The 17,299-nt window shown below is 41.7% G+C and overlaps 1 long non-coding RNA gene across 2 annotated transcripts in view; it reads left to right on the top strand.

Moving 5' to 3' along the window:
* LOC306651889 overlaps window positions 1-17,299 on the top strand; it is a 44,346-nt gene that overhangs the window by 21,686 nt on the left and 5,361 nt on the right. For both annotated transcript variants that reach the window (XR_013761233.1, XR_013761234.1), the window contains one exon: window positions 16,908-16,979. This is a non-coding gene — a long non-coding RNA (uncharacterized lncRNA). The remainder of the gene's footprint in view (window positions 1-16,907; window positions 16,980-17,299) is intronic.

The raw sequence follows: 17,299 nt of genomic DNA, 5'->3' as shown, positions 1-17,299 counted from the left end.
CAAAAAAGGACTAGACGGTCACCAGGCAAGCAGGCATGGGCACAGGTATGGTGGCTTGCCAACAGCATGGTGGGTCCAGAAAATTTCCAGAAATTTGAGTATTACCGGACTAACAGGAAACAGAAAGAGATGAAGGTAGTCAGCAGACAGGAGCCAGGTCCTGGAAGACCTTGCGAGCTGCCTTAAGCAATTTGGTCTTAAACCTAAGGGTAATGAGAAATGGGAAGTTTGAAAGCAGAGAAGCGAGGTGGTCAGATTTGATTTGAGGAATCTCTCTCCAGCTGCCGTGTAGAACAATTCTTCAACTTAAGTGTTTTTCACAATATCCTGGGAAGCTTAGAAAATGCAGATTCCTGGACCTAACCTCCAGAGAAGAGGGTCTTGAGTTCATGCAGTTACATTTGTGGAACTCAGAATTTTATTTTCAGATGTAGGTGTTCCTCAGATGGATTTGGTGGTGGTAAATGGGCTGGGGGTGGGGCATTTCTAGTCAGGGAGACCAGATGGAATGCTGTTGCTGCCCTTAGCAGCATCACAGATTCTACATTGAAATTTGGAGACTGGACTCTGTTTCTGTGTATCATATAGAACAAGACAGGGGCCTCTAAGAGGGCTGGAGCACTTGATACATTATTAACATATAGCTCTTAGCACGAAGAAAACCAAGAGGCAGTTAGGAGGGACTGGCTGTAGTACCAGGTTAGGGGGTACTCACAATGAGGAACCTTGTCAAGATACCCCATGCTGTTTACATTCCCTTACTTGGAGTCAGATTTGGTTGACGATGGCTGAGTCTGTAGGTGGAGAAAATGGTGGACCCCAGGTGTTGGGATAAGAGGTCTGGAGAAGCTGGGAGCCAGGTGGGATGCTCCAGAGCAGGGATGGAGGCCCAGCTGTGCAGCTGTGGTTCACCTGTTTGAATTTTCCAACTGTTTACAGCCATGACAGATTCATCCTTCCAGAGAAAATGTTATTAAGCACAAAACGCCAAATTAGTTTACCATGTTTTAGTCATTCAATATTCATTGTTTTTTGCATCAGTAATGACAACAGAGACATCAGGTATAGCCCACAGAGCCACTAAAATTGTGTAAAAGAGAGTGGGACAGAGATTGAGGACACATGTATTCATAGGTTCATAGTCTGCTGCCGCCAAGTCTTTTTCTCATAAATACTGCCTCAGTAACACCTTTGACACACATTTTTCCCTCTGATTTAAAGAAATAGTCTGGTAATCGCCATGACCGGATAGAACCAGTGTTTCAACAAAACTTTGTGTCTTGGTAGCTTTTCTTAAGTAGCTTAAGTGTAGCTGTCACAGCGTTTCATATGAAAATTTATCAGGGACTGGGGTTGTAGCTCAGTGATAAGAGCGCTGGCCTAGCATGGGCTTGATCCACCACACCACATAAAAATAAATAAATAAACATATTGTGTCCATCTACAGTTTTAAAAAAATATAAAATGAATCACCCATACCCTTTTACCATAGCTAATTAGTGCGTGTGTGTGTGTGTGTGTGTGTGTGTGTTTTCCTTTTTTGTCTTTGTCCCTATGTTGGTGTATGTCCACTTGAATTATTAATTTTCTCTTAATGGTTATAGTACACTCACCATCTGAAGTTTACCTCTGTATTAGTGTGTCAGGGCCACCTTAACAAAATATCCAAGATTGGGCAGTTTAAAAATGACAAAGATTTATTTTCTCACAGTTCTGGAGGCTGGAGATCTGAAATTGCTGTGTCAGCAGGTGTGGTTTCTCCTGAAGCCTCTCTCCTTTGCTTGCAAATGTCTCTCTGCCCCTTTCGTCCTGTGATCTTTACTCTGGGTGTGCACTGGTCTGGTACCTCTCTGTGTCTACATTTCCTTATAAGGATCCCAGTCCAATTCGATTAGGGCCCACCCTTAAGATCTCATTTTGCCTTATTTACCTCTTTAAAGACCCTGTCTCCAAATCTGGTTACCTTCTGAGATAACAGGGGTTAGGGCTTCAACATACAGCTCTTCTGAGGGGGAGGCACCTTTTAATCCAAAATAGCTTCTTTTTCTGTTAACATTTCTTTAAATATGTGTAATCCCTTTTTCTTTTGTTACCACCTCTGTAGGAGGTGTGTTTTGATGGGGAGCAAAGGGTTCTGCCAGCTTGGTGCACCAGAAGGTGCCCAACCTACCCTCCAGTGTTGGGTATTTTATTTTAGTTGTCGATGGACCTTTATTATATGTATGTATGTATGTATTTATATATCTGTGGTGCTGAGGATCAAACCCAGTGCCTCACACGTACCGAGCAAGTGCTTTACACTGAGCCACAACCCCAGCCCCAGTGTTTGGGTATTTTTGGTTCTTGCATATTGCTGCTATTATAGATTATGCTTCACTGAGCATCTTTATGCATACGGTTTTTTGCTTCTCCTCAATTATTTCTTTAGATAAATCCCCAAGAGTGGGATTGCTGGGTCATTTTTATAACTCTTGGTACATTTTGCTGTATTGCTTTTTAAATGTGCTATGCCTCTTTGGACAGTTACCAGCAGTATATGAGTGTGCAGCTCCTCCACAATATTGGCATTTGGCATTGTGGTTTAAATCTGTTAATTTAATAGGTGTAGAATGTTATATCATTGCTGTTTTAATTTGCATTTATTGAGGTTACACACTGTTGGGATTTTTTTCCACAAATGAGAATTTTTCCTATAAAATACCAGAAAATGTTTTTCCAAGTATTACTTTCACAGGTCACATTAATTCTTCTTAATTTATTCATCAAAAATTCAGCACTTTTTTTTAAAAAGTATTTTTTAGGTGTTGATGGGCCTTTATTATTTCAGTGTGGTGCTGAGGGTCGAACCCAGGGCCTCACACGTGCTAGGCAAGCGCGCTACCACTGAGCCCCAGCCCCAGCTCCTCAGCACACTTTTGATGAGCTCTACCTCTGCCAGGTGCTAGGGGTGAAAGATAAAATAGACAAATCAAATCTTTATGTCTAGAATAGCAGCTGCCCATTGGCTCTCTGTCCCTTAGAAGTTTTAAGGAAAAGGGAAGTTTAATAGGTGTCCAGTACTGACACAGTTGAAACCGCTCAGACTTCAGTGTTAGGATCCTACTGAAAAGAGATGGCACATTTGGAAGGAATATTTGAGGACAGCTTAGCAAAAGACTATTAGAAGTCAAGGTAGGGGCTGGGGTTGTGGCTCAGTGTTAGAGCGCTTGCCTAGCATGTGTGAGGCACTGGGTTCCATCCTCAGCACCACATAGAAATAAATAAAGGTCCATTATCAACAAAAAAATATTTTAAAAAAGAAGTCAAGGTAATCAATAGAGTAGAATCAGCAGTAGTGAACACCTTGGAAGTCATTATCAAGCCTGGGTCTAAAAGGCCAATGGAAAGGAACCATCCCTGGAACAGAGTGAGAGCTGTAGAAGAGAGGCCATGGCCTCTACTGTAGGCCTTAGTAAGGAATACAGCCACTGCCCAACAGCACCCTTCCCAACTTCCCCGGTATTTTGCCAGAGCTTCACGAAGACAGAATCCAAATGGAAGCCAGAGGGCCTGAATGAGCTGTGCAATGAGCCAGTCTACCTGAGCTTAAAACAAGGTAGAGAGTGGATACAGATGGGAAAATGAGACTAATTCAGCACACCTTTTTTAAGGGGGGAGGGTATCTTAAAAAACAAAAAAAGGAACAAAACTGCTTCATTGGGTTGAGGATTTACCTCAGCGGCAGAGCGCTTGCCTTGTGCACGCAAGGCCCTGAGTTCAGTCCTCGGCTCTGAAAAAAAAAAGGTCTAAAAACTGCTTCATATCCAAACAGGTCAATATGGGACATCTATTCAGAAAATGACCTAAAACAACTTACTTGGAAGTAATCATGTACGACATCACTTGGGGCAGATTTCTTTAATGCCGCAAGTCCCCAGGAAGTTTGCTGTTGTTGAAGTAATGTTCACATTTGGCAAGTAGTGGCACTGACAGGGGAGAGAGATCTAATCAGAGTCCATCCACATGCAGGTGGGTATTTTGACGACACGATGTCTAGTTGGGATAATTCACTTCTTTTAATTAGAAAGTGACAATCTCACTCGAGTTACCTTAAATCATGGTAATTGTGCCACAGTCACTAGGCCCTTGTGTCTGTCTTCTCGGCCACCAGGATGTCATTGTTGATGAAGGGCTCTCTCATGGCATCTTGACTTTTCTCTCTTCATGTCCCGATCTTCTCTTCTGCCACTCTGTGGTCTGAATTTTTGTGTGTCCCCATTCAGAAGTGCGTCTGCAGGAGGTGTTTAAGTTAGGACAGCATAACCCTCATGAATGGGACTAGTGTCCTTACAAAAGAAACCTGAGGGAGCTCCTTCCCACCCTCCACCATGTGAGAGCACAGTGAGAAGTTGTCAGCTATGAGGAGTGGGCCTTCATGTTACAGGGCAGGGGTCTCCCAGGAAACTGAGGCAGCACGAAGGCTCCCTTCAAGCCCCGATTCTTGCCATCAAATCAGAAAGATTCAGACTTGTCACTCAGGGTAACAAACGTGAGTTTGTTAGAAGGGATGGGAAAGGGAATAGGGGTCACTCAAGGGAGAGTAGGTCCTCTCAGAGAGGAGAGAGATGGCATCTCTCCTGCCTTCTGGTACCAGGGAAGTTTCCAGAGAGTCCTGCCCAGGTTCACCACTTGACAGCAGGATGACATCAGACTTTTAAGTCCCTATTGTGATAACCACTTTAGGTCCTTTTGGCCCATTCTAACTGGTTCTAATTGGAACTTGTTCTTACAGACTTTATGGTTAGAGGGAACTAATCATTATCTCCCTGAGTTCTGGGATTTGGTCTATACAAGGGTCACAAAACTGTCCCCCCACGTAGGGTAACTCATGTTCTTCTTAGCATGCAGGGGCCTGCATTTTTCCTGCAGACAACAGGTAGTTTGCTGAGGAATGTAACATATCCTGTCCACTTAAGCTAGGGCTTCAGGTAAATTGCCTTTTTTTTTTAAATGAGTCAATATTAACCTGTTCTTGGTTTATTTTCTTTTTAATTAGAATTTTATGGTTATGCATTGTAGTTGGGTTCATCATAGTTCAGACATGCATGGAAATTGATTTCAGTTCATGATCACCCCCTTTTCCTTCTGTCCTCCCCCCACTACTTCTTCCTCTACTCTATTACACTTCCTTTTGCTCATTAATTTGTACTTGATTGGTTCTTTATGTAATCTTATCCTTTGTTTTAAATTGATTTTAAAAATGAAAGAACATAGGGGTCAGCACAGTGGGCCCTGTTTATTGATGTATTTCCTTAACCTCATGTTCTTGTCACTCCGGCCTATCTGTCCCATCAACCAGACAACAAATCTGCTAGCACCTTGATCTCAGACTTCCCAGCCTCCAGAATTGTGAATGATAAATTTCTGTTTATCATATGCCACTCTATTCGTGGTGTTTTTGTTCTAGCAGTCCAAACAGACTAAGTTAGCTACCAACAAGATTTTCTTATTATTTAACCAAATTCTGGCTGGAAAGACTCTGATTGGTCTAGCTAAATTACCCAATGGATATTAGTCATCCTTGGGTCATGTGTTCTGCATAGGCTTACAATCTGTGCTATCCCTTGCTCAACAAATAGCCCAGTGATGCTTTGATTAGCATCACTGTCTATGAAATGTCTATGGAAAGAACATTTTCTCTTAAGAAAGAACAGTGAGAATGATAACAAAACAAAACAAAATACAGAGTTAACTGCAAAACCATCAACATTTTTAATCTGAGACACACCTGCAATCCTGATGACTCAGGAGTCTGAGGCAGAAGGATCACAAGTTCAAGGCCAATCTCAGCAACTTACTGAGGTCCTTAGTGAGATCTTCTCTCAATATAAAAAAGAATTGGAAGTTGGGGATATAGCTCAGTTGGTAGAGTGCTTGCTTTGCAAGCACAAGGCCCTGGGTTCAATCCCCAGTACCTCAAAAATAAATAAATTAATTAATTAAAAAAATAAAATAAAAAAGGATTGGGGCTGTGGCTCAGTGAATAAGTGTCCCTGGGTTTAATCCCTGGTACCAAAAAAGAAAAAAGAAATAAATAAAAGGCTGTGGATATAGCTCAATGGTAAATCACCCCTGGCTTCAATCCCTAGCACCACAAAAACCAATCAATCAAGTGTGTTCTTCAGGGACTTGAAAAATTGACTCAGTGTTAATAGTGCTATACTAGTTTACAAAAAGGGGGGCGGGTTGGGGTTAGAGCTCAGTCCAAGTGCCTAGCTTGTGCAGGCCCTGGGTTCAACCCCCAGCACTGCAAAGGAACAAGTGCAAAACGTACCTGAAACAGATCTCTCCCTCCCATGTTCACACCATTCACAATGAGCTGCAACTTCCTTGGGCTTCTGTAAGTTTTTACAAGTTTAGTGAGGTTCAACTGATGTACAATATTTCGTAAATGTTCAAAGTGTGAAAGTTGATTTGTTTGACTTTGAATACTGTGCCTGTGAGATCATCACCATCATCAGGAAAACGAACATTTACCTCAGCTTCACAGGCTTTCTCTGTTATCCTCTAGAGGGAGATATGACAAAGATTCTGCCCTCAAGGAAACATATGTGGCCAGAGATACATGGAGAACTCATTTTAGCTGTGTAAAGCAGAATGAAATAAGGCCTTGACACTACTGTGTACAGTACACTGTACCTTCCCCTTACGACTTTTCAGTTCATCAGACAAAGAGTCTTGTTCACCTGGTTTGGATCCTCTCCCACCCCTGGATCAACAAGCATGGCTAAGGGATCAGGATCCCATAGCATAAACATGACCACCTCTGTCTGTCTACTGGGGCCACGCTCAAAGGAAGGAGAATGGAAGCTGGGGTGCCACACTCCAACGGGTGTCTCCTATAAGATAATAGAGGTGAAGAGACTTACTCAACACAAAAAATGAACCTTGGTTACCATATTTACCTCATACTCTTGAACTTCCTGTCTAATGGGAGCTCTGGTTGATAATAGTTTGCCTTTCTTGAAGGAACTTGAAAATGTGATGTTTTTGCCATCAAATCAGCATCTTTAAATTGTCCTTAATTTCCTGTCATTCTGTTATTAATTGTCTGCCTCAGAGTTAATGCCACAAAATTTGCATGTCTGCTAAATTCCAACCTTTAGTGACACACACACACATACATGCAGAATCTCTCTCTTTAGGATTCTCTGTATGCCTGTTTTTTTGTTTTGTTTATTTTACCAGGCAGTTACCTATGGACAGTTGTGGATATGACATAATAACTGGGTGGAAGATCCAACTTGTATTAGTTTCCAGTAGTTCTGAAGCTGAAGAAGAGGAAAGTAGGTTCTGGCCTACACCCGTTTTATTCCTTAAACTAGATTAAAGGAAGAAAAATGGATCCACAGGCATGGCCAAGGGATTATGAGCTCATGAGAATGGCATGATAGATTTTTTTTTTTTTTTGTCTGAAGGTTAGAACCATCTTATTTAATGTTTTAAGGGCATGGAAATCTTTTGGAAAGGGAACAAGAATTATTTTGTTATCTTTGCAGCAAAATATCACAACACAAGGAACTGTTCTTACATCAAAGTGAGAGAGGTTGTGTTTAGTCATAGGAAGGAACTTTATTGCTTGTTGTGATAAATTGCCAAAATGGGTATCAAACGGTTATGTGGCTTATCTTTTTCTTGTGGAGCTCCAGAAAAAGGCTAATAACTACTGATTCATGGTGGATCATACATTGTACCAAAGCCAAGAAAACGAGGAGATCTCTCAAGCTTCATATAACTCTTCATCTCTACTATTCATCTGATGGCTTCTAAAGTTTCCATTAATAGTATCACATAAAACTTTCTCTGTGAAGAGAGACCTGGTAGGCGATTTTTCTAGATCTTTTGTACCTTAGCTGTAACTCAAGTAGATAGTGACACGTGAATATTATTTGTATTCATTTCTTTGCACAGTGTATAAAAATTAGAGGTGTTTTCAAATCTATTTTATGTCATTCGTTGGACTTAATTAACTTAAACTTTGAACTAATAATAGTTCAGCCCTTCACCCCAGTGACTGCAATAATTATTAATTGCAAGGAGAAATTACAAAAGCAGATATATTGGTTTAATAATAACTTGCAATTCTTTATAGAAACTCAGAGAGTCCACAGAGATTCTCTGTCAACCTCCCTAAAGTCATAAAGTGACACTAGGAAAGAAACTGGAGTTTAAAGAAATTTAAACTATCCTCTGGCGAATAGTAAAAATATAATTGTAGGTAGGCCTTGGGTTGGAGTTTTGACAGCATTTTCCCCGTGCAGTGAAGTGGCTAAGAGCTAGGGATTCAGTCTTGATGAAGACAATGTTCCTGTCCTAGAAGGTCTCAAAGACTAGGTAGGGCATCAGGGACTGCCTAGTTAGTAGGCTGTTATGGTTAACATGTGAGGTGTCCCCCAAAAGCTCACGTGGGAGATAATGCAAGAAAGTTTACAGATGAGATGACTGTGTTGTTAGAGTCTTAACCTTATCAGTGCATTATTCCCCTGATAGAGGTTAACTGGGTGATAACCGTAGGCCAGTAGGGTATGACTAGAGGAGGTGGGTCATTGGGAGTGAGCCTTTGGGGTATATGTTTTGTTCCTGGCAAGCCAAGCTTAATCTCTCTGTGCTTCCTGACTGCCTTGTCCTAAGCTGCTTTTCTCCTCCACACCCTTCTGCCATGATATTCTGCTTCATCTCGGGCCCAGAACAATGGAATTGACCATCTGTGGACTGAGACCACTGAAAATGTGAACACAAAATAAACTTTTCCTCTTCTAAAATTGTTCTTGTCAGGTCTTTTGGTCATAGCAGTGAACAAGCTGACTAGAACACAGGCTATAAAAAATGGAGCTGGTTAGGTTTTATGGGATGAGAAATATGGAGGCAGTCCACTGAGTACCGAGAAACAGAAGGCACTTCACCAGGACTGGGCAGGGTGAAACAGAGGTTCAAATGGATTTCAGAGTGTCTGCTCTTCTGTACGCTCCTTGACACAAGCTGTCTGTGTTAGGATGACTAAGAAGTATTGAATGAATTTTAATTTTCTTTAATGTTCAGTTCTTTTTTATATTTAAGTTAAAATTATCTTTTGCAATGCACCATTGCCACACACACAAAAAGGCAAATTCCTCAAACTCCTTATTCAATAGGTAATTTCTTACTTGAATGAGATGGTGTCAAATGGAACACATTTGTTCATTCAAAAAAAATTATATGTTAATGCCTCAAGGAGAATTCAAGAAAGAATTCACCAGACAAAACTTGGAAAATATTCCACCGAGGCCCACTGAGCTGCCCTTGCCAAGACGAAGGACAGGTAATTTGCTGTGACTAATTGAAAAACATAAAGAACATTAATATGAAAAATGAAAGCATAATCCGTGGTATAACAGGCAGTGAAACCATTCGCATAATTGATTATTCTTCAAGGTAACATGTTCCTTTCTTCACTTTAGGAATCTTTTTCCTTTGATCTAATCTGTTTTAAAAGCCTGCTGAGGTGACATCTCTCGAAAGGTCATGGGCACAGCAGTCTCTATGCTAGTAGTTCAGATAGTGATGCTGGGATACTTACAATTGGGAGAAGAATTATGGAAGAAAATATTTAGAGACCTTGATATTACTCCAGTCTCCATCTGAACATCTTGAGACATAATGTTAAGAAAAAAATGATTTCACTATTAATGAGTTTTGATTTGAAAATTAATAGCAAGCCATCAGAGGACCTGAGGCTCAGTCTTAGCTTCACTGCATACCAACTGTGTGAACCTGGACAAGTTGCTTAATTCCATGTGACTTTCAGTTTCTTCATTAGTTTGTGGGGACAATAACATCTCCTTATCTTGAATCGTGGTGAAAACCAAATGAAAGAGCACTAGAGAAAGCATAATGGAGATCATAAACATTGAAGATAGCAGGATTATTAGGCTAAACCTGAATACTGCCTTTGTTGTTAGGTTAGGCTGTTTTAGCTTAAAATGAATCATTTTGCACATGCTGTTCTTGAAGTTCAAAGCAGAACTCAGTAAATGATGTCACTTTGCAATGTGGAAGACTTTGATTTTCTGAAGATGGGCAGTTCCATGGGAATGCTCAGTCTGCTGTGGGAGCTTCTGGAATGATCCTTCCCACCCTCCCCTGTGGTTTTGGGTAATAAAACATAGAAATGGGTACAGGGAAGAATGGGAAAACACAGGAGCCATTGCGTGGTGACAAGGGAAGGCGAACTGCCTTTTATTCAATATGTTGGATGTGATAGCACATTAGTGACTGACCAATGTCCTTACCTCACCCTTTACAACCATGCAAGGACAAGCTGTTTCAAAGCGTAAAAGGTGGCATATTGTGGTATGCTAAGAGCAGGGCATCATGGGCAGAAAAATCTGGCTTTCGATCCTGGTGCTGCTGTTTAATAGGCACATGATCTATAGCAAGTTACTTAAAAATCTCTGAACCTGAGTTTCCACATCAGGTAAGTGGATGAGGATAGTACTAACTCATTTAGGGCTGTTGCAAGGATTGAATTAGTTAATAGATGTAAAGAGTCTGAGTCCTTTGGTGTTCAACAAACTTTAACTTTTTTTGTTAGCACCTCGCAACTGGGAAGGAAGGGTCAGTAGGAGGTTGTTTTGGGTGAGGACCAGCACAGAGCATCACTAGGGAGTTAAGAGTAAAGTAGCTTCAAGGAGCAGTAGATATGGCATTTCAAAGCATAGCTCTGGCATCGTGCAGTCCCATTTCGTATCTCAGCTCCTCCAGCTCTGTGTGACCTTGGTTAAGTCAGTTATATTTCACTTTGAACTATGGGGACCAAATTAATTGCTATTTCAAGGGTTGTTTGGAAGGATCATTGGTGTGATGCATATGAAATGGAGAGCAAGCTTGTCCCAATCAAGTATGTGCCTATTGTAATTACTATCTTAAGTAACCTCCTGTCCTTTACACCCTCCTTCACCCCTGGGAAGAACTGCAACGTCCTAGACAACCAGGCCTCTGGAGCTGAGCCCCATTGAGTTGGAATTAGTGCAGATGTGCAAGTAAAGTTGTGTTCTCCTCTGTCCTGTCTTTGAAGGTGAGGTGTCCTCACAAGCCAGAGATGACACCCATATGTGATTAACACATCAAAGGTGGCAAAGCAATTTAGCGGGGAAGATACGGTTTTTTGTTTTGTTTTGTTTTTTTAATGACAAACTGTATGCTGAATCAGCTGGATAGCCATACAGGAAAACAGTGAACATCAACTTTTACCTTGTGCCACATACAATGGTCAGCTCAAAATGGATAATGAATGTACATGGATTGTAAGTCGGCCTAAATGTAAAACCCCAAACTATGAAACATCTGGAAGAAAGAACAGAAGAAAATCTTTGTGACTTGGGGATGTGCAAAAGTTTTACAGATAGAACCACAATGAGAACAGAAGTTCTGAAAAATGTAAATTTGTTGTTGTCAAAATTAAAAAATAAAACTTGCTCTTGGATAGCTACAGTTAGAGAAATGAAATGACTTGGACTGAGAAAATATTCATAACAATTATATCAGAGTATTTATATCCAAACATATAAATAACTCTTACAATTCATTAATAAGAAAACAGAACAACCAACAAAAAAAGGAAACTGAGGGATGCCTCAGGTTGAGAGGGGTGTTGTCTGGGCTTCATAAAACTGGTTATGGTAGTAATGGCCGACATGGGCAGGAAGAGAGGGCAACCCTGTTTGTTCCCACCATCCTTCCTGATACGTTTTCATTTTTTTCTTTTCCTTTGCTTTTTCCTTACCTCATTCTCCCATAGTGAAAAGGCTCTAGAGGGTCAAGACCAGTGAGTGACCTTTGTGTGTCCTAAAGTCATACAGCTAGTTCTAAGCAGGACCAGAACCCAGTGCCAGGCTTCCTGATTCCCTGGGAGTGGAGACTGGGGTTCCTTGAGCCTGGTGAGTTTCCTTTTCTTCCCACCTTCAAAGTATATGGTATTTGAGAACTTGAAGCCCAATAGAACGAGCTACATTTATATTCAATATTTGTTTTTAAAGTAGATTTGCAGTATCACCTTGCTGGTATCTAGTGGCTGTTTCTATTCCACCCCAAGTGGCCAAATTACATGGTGGCACCTCAGGCAAAAGATGGGTCATCCACACAGGCACTTGGCTACCAGAATCAAGGCATAAATTGATACTGCTGTAACACAATTAGGTTTTCAAGTTGATGTTTTGTTTCAACATGATATTTGAAAAGTTGTGTGAAAGTTCTTCCTCTTGCCAGTCTGAAAAAAGATGTCTCCCAGGAATTTTCCAGAATCATCTACCACTAACTAGCTGTGTGAACTTGGCCGGTCACATCCCTCTCTGGAACTGTTTCCTCATGAGTAAAGCTGGGGATTGAACTAGCTGATCTCTGAGGGCCCTTCAGCTTTGACATTTTCTACACTCCCTGGTTGAGAATTCTAAGTCTGCTTTAACATTGAAATGCTGCCAGCATATATCTCGATTTTTTTTTTGCTGTGGATTTGCAGTCTCTGGGATTCCACTGCCTTGTTTATTGCTTCCTCGTAGCTGCTGTGCTGGTATGAGCTTGAGATGAGATGCCCTGTGCATAATTTGCCTGCTGACGACCTTGCTGTTCCCTGCAGACATGTCATGTTTGAAAGGTGAAGGCGAAAGCATTCCGTGCAGGAGCTGAGCCACAGATCCGCCCCCTTTTGTCATTAAAGCTATGGCTCTGCTCTGCGTTCCTCCGGTGTCTCGTCCCCTGCCCTTCTTCTAGTGTGTCTCATTGCTACATTTGGGTTTTATGATTACATCTGCAATAGCAGGCACAGATGTTTTTCTCACTCGATTGTATGGTTAATGGTGAAATGGATTTTTCGAGCAGATGCTCGCATGTGGGTGCTATCCTTTTCTCTCCTGACACATTTTCTACACAAACAGCAGATTGTGTGTCTGGTATGCTTTGAGCCTAGCAAGAGGAGAATTCAAGCTGAATAACACTGGGCTGATTTTCAAGCTTCTAAAACACGTAATGCAGGCACTCAACTTGACAAACTCTCCACAGCACCCCTGCAGCCCGAGAGAGACCTGCATCTCCAGCCTTTGCCAGCCTTACCGGAGGAGACTGACAGTTAGTGCTTCTCCTGTGGAGGTCTACCAGACCAAGGGGAAATGACATCGGATTCAGTTTTTAAAAAGTCGGACTCGATGACTCTGTCACTTGGGGTTCTGAGAGCCGAGGCATGTCATTTAACCTCTGTGTCTATGTCTGTGAGATGAAGTGATAATACAAAGCTGGTAAAGATCATTGAGATAATTGCCAAATTGCAGAGGTCCCTGCTTAAGTCTAATCGTGTCCACTACTGGGCATATAAGGCTAATTGGACCTGGCTGGCCAGAAGTCCATTTGCATGAGGGATTGAGACACCTCCAAGGAGCAAGGCCGAGCTGTGCAAGGGTTAAGAGCTTGGGCTATAGCCCAGGGTTTCTCAACCTTGGAACTATTGAAAATTTTGGCCAGGTAATTGTTTATTATGGACGGCTGTCCTGTGTGCTGTAGAATGTTTAGCAGCATCTCTGGCCTCAAGCCACTAGATGTCAGTAGTGCACCCCCTCTAGTGACAACTAAAAATACCTCCAGGCATTGTCAGACACGCTTGTGGAGAGGATTGGTCAGCAATAACTTGTGATGGAGAACTGGCTTTAAATTCTAACTTTACTACTTCCCCATGTTCATGTAGCTAGTAACTGTGCTTCTGTTTGTTCATCTGCAAAATGGGAGTCCTAGGTACTTTGCAGAAAGAACTGTTGAGAGGGTTACAATGACAGGGGGACACAGACTTTGGCATGTAATGACACACTACCTCTCTACCACCATAGGGCCTTTGCTCATTCCTTCACCCTTGGCTAAAGCACGCTTTTTTGGCAGGGTGTGGGGGTACCAGGGATTGAACTCAGGAACACTCGACCACCGACAGAGTCTCACTGAGTTGCTTAGCACCTTGCTTTGGCTGAGGCTGGCTTTGAACTCGTGATCCTCCTGCCTCAGCCTCCCAATTGCTGGGATTACAGGTTTGTGCCACAGTGCCAGGCTAAAGCACACGTTTGCTCCTAGTCCATCCCTCTTTCTAGTTAACTTGGACTCAGTCTTCAGATCTCAGCTCAAGTACCATTTTCACAAGGAACCCCGTCTTTACCCCACAAAGTTTATCAAAGTCCAAAGTACTCATAGCACTTATTTACATCACACATTGAAGCACTTGGCTGGTCACATGGCCAATGTGTGTTGCACCACTTGACTGAAAGTTTCCTAAAAGTAGATATTATGTCTGTCTCCTTCAACATTGCACCACCAGAACTCAGGACATGACTTGGAAGAGAACATGTGTTCAGTAAAAAAGTTATTGAAAGAAAGGAAGAGGGAAGAAATGAAGAACTCAAGACAGAGTTGCAATGTCATTATAATTTAAATCCTCTGAGGAAGGGATCTAGTCTCCTAACCTTAGCCCAGTGACCGAATATAGTGGCAACCGAGATTGCAGTGGTTTTAGGGTCAATCTGTCACTGAAAACTCCCTTTAGCCTGTTCCCCATTGACTTTGTGGAGTTCAGTGGGCTCAATAATTATGGCTTCCTTATTTTCCACCTGAGTTTGGAATTAACAGTTAGACAGATGGAGATCAACAATAACATTCTTCCTTTTGGTCCCGAGGATTGAACCCAGGGGTGCATAACCACTGAGCCACATCCCCAGCCCTTTTTATATTTTATTAGAGACAGGATCTTGCTAAGTTGCTTAGGGCCTCACTAAGTTGCTAAGTCTGGCTTTGAACTCACCATCCTCCTGCCTCAGCCTCCCAAGTTGTTGGGATTACAGGCTTGCACCACCATACCGGCAACAATAGCATCTCTATTACTAAAAAACAGCTGGGTTGGGAGAATGGTTTTTAGGCACATAACAAAAATGAACCTCAGAATTAGCTAGACTTACCTAGTCATAGGCAACACTGAAAAAATCCTTCCAATGGAGACGACCTTCTGTGAAGCTTGTGGTTTGCAGAACTAAGACTACATGCTTCCTTTTTGTAAGGCCTGTCCCCAAGGGAGGAGAAATAGCAGGTGTGGACCTTAGTGAAGATGTGCCTATAAACAAAAGCCAGAAGTATTAACCTACTATAGATTCCTTCAGTGGGGAACATGATGTCAAGGGAAAGGAACACCATTCCTGCCAACAAATTTCAGTCTGGGTCTAAGGGAAAGAGCTCTGGGACTCACTTCCATGTAGTAAATGGATATTTTACCAAAGACCCTATATCAGACCCCAAGCAGCATTACTCTGGGACTTTCCATATGTAACTGAAGGTTAGAACAGTATCTCCCCCATTTTTGCCACAGAACTTTGCAGTTTTAGTCCCTTGAGGGACCCAGTGCATTGACCCCAGCAGGAGTTTCTGAGGGAGGTGGCAGCTCCCATAGAAATGGCTGGGGAGCCCACCAAAAGTAGACATGTATTATGGTTCAGATACAAGGTGTTCCCCAAAAGCTCCTGGGTTCATGAACGGATGTTCAGAGGTGGAATGATTAGATTATGAGAGCTGTAACCAAATCAGTCCATCCTAGTTTGAATGGGCCAACAAGGTGTTAACTGTAGGCAGGTGGGACATGGCTGGAGAAGGTGGCTCCCTGGGGGCATGTCCTGGAAGGGTCACTTTCCCCTGTGGCCCCTTCCCTTTGCACTCTCTTTGCTTCCTGGCCACCATGAGCAGAACAATTCTCTACCATTCTCTTCTATGATAACACTCTGCTTCACCTCAGGCCCAGAGCAATGGAGTTGGCAATCTAAACCTGAGCCAAGATAAACTTCTCCTCCTCTGAGTTTGTTCATGTCAGTCATTTTGGTCACAACAATGCAAACCTAACTAATACACCATGCTAAGTAGATGAAGTATTTAATGTAAGCCTTCCCGATCAGAAGAGTATTTAAGCCTTCCAGATCAGAAGAGGCCAAACTTAGCTGGCCCTTCGCAGAGTCTGGTAGTATAAGAATCATTGAAAAATGGACACACTTGTATTTTAAATTCTGACCTATGTAATTCAGGAAAATTTCTGTACAAGTGAAATACTTTGTAAACTAAAAGTCAGTCATTCAGAGGCTATTAAAATTCTCTTGTTCATGGTTTCATTTGTTGCATTTCTTTTTTTAATTGGTGAATTATAATTATCCATAATGGAGGAAGGGTTTGTTGTAACATATTTATACATGTACATAAGATAATTTGGTCTATTCCATTCCCCCGTATCCTGCCTTTGCCTCCCTTCCTGCCTTCCCCGGGTCCCCTTTCTCTACTCTATGGGTCTTCTGTTTTTATGAGATCCCTTTTTTAGTCCTTTGTTCTAACTTCCACATATGAGAGAAATCACACCATCTTTGACTTTCTGAGTCTTGCTTATTTTACTTAGCATGATGTTTTCCAGTTCCATCCATTGCTGAGTAAAACTCTACTGTTTTAAAAAGTCCATTCACCTGTTCATGGTATTACCTAGGCTGGTTCCATAACTTGACTATTGTGAATGGTGTTACTACAAATATTGGTATGCATGTATTGCTGTACTATGCTGATTTTGGTTCTTTTGGTAAATACCAAGGAGTGGGATGGCTGGATCATGGGGAGGTTCCACTCCTAGTCTTTTCAGGAGTGCCCATACTGATTTCCATGTACGAATCCTACCAACAGTGTATAAGTGTTCCTTTTGCCCTAAATCTTCGCCAGCCTTTTTTTACTACTTTCATTCTTGAGATTGCTATTCTAACTGGAGTGAGATGAAATCTCAGTGTAGTTTTAATTTGCATTTCCCTGACTGCTAATCATTTTTTGCACTTCTAACCTACTGTATTTTTAAGACTTCAGGTGTTCATGATATTTTGGTGCCTATTTTCTGTGGAATGGCTACTTTTCAAGCTCAAGACAGGCGGGTAGGTTGAAATGGTGGCATGGAGACAAACTATCAGTACCTCTGCTGTGAAGCCTTAGTATTCCTGTACTGTCGGTTTCTTTAAATGTTTATTTATTAGTTCATTTGTTCATTAAGCCTGACTTACTGTTTACTGCATGGGAGATTTGCTTCCCCCACTTGTAAGTTGGGAATAATTACACTATTTATTTATAACCTGATTTACATCCTCATGATAGTATCAAGCACATGTTTCAATTTTCATTTTTTTTTCTTGGTACTGGGATTGAACCCTGGGGTGCTCTACCATTGAGTCACATCCCTGACCCTATTTAATTTTCA

The sequence above is a fragment of the Sciurus vulgaris genome (genome assembly GCF_902686455.1).
Source record: "Sciurus vulgaris genome assembly, chromosome: X".
Lineage (NCBI taxonomy): Eukaryota > Metazoa > Chordata > Mammalia > Rodentia > Sciuridae > Sciurus > Sciurus vulgaris.
The sequence above is the reverse complement of the archived record's forward strand: the minus strand, read 5'-3'. Positions and strand labels throughout refer to the sequence as shown.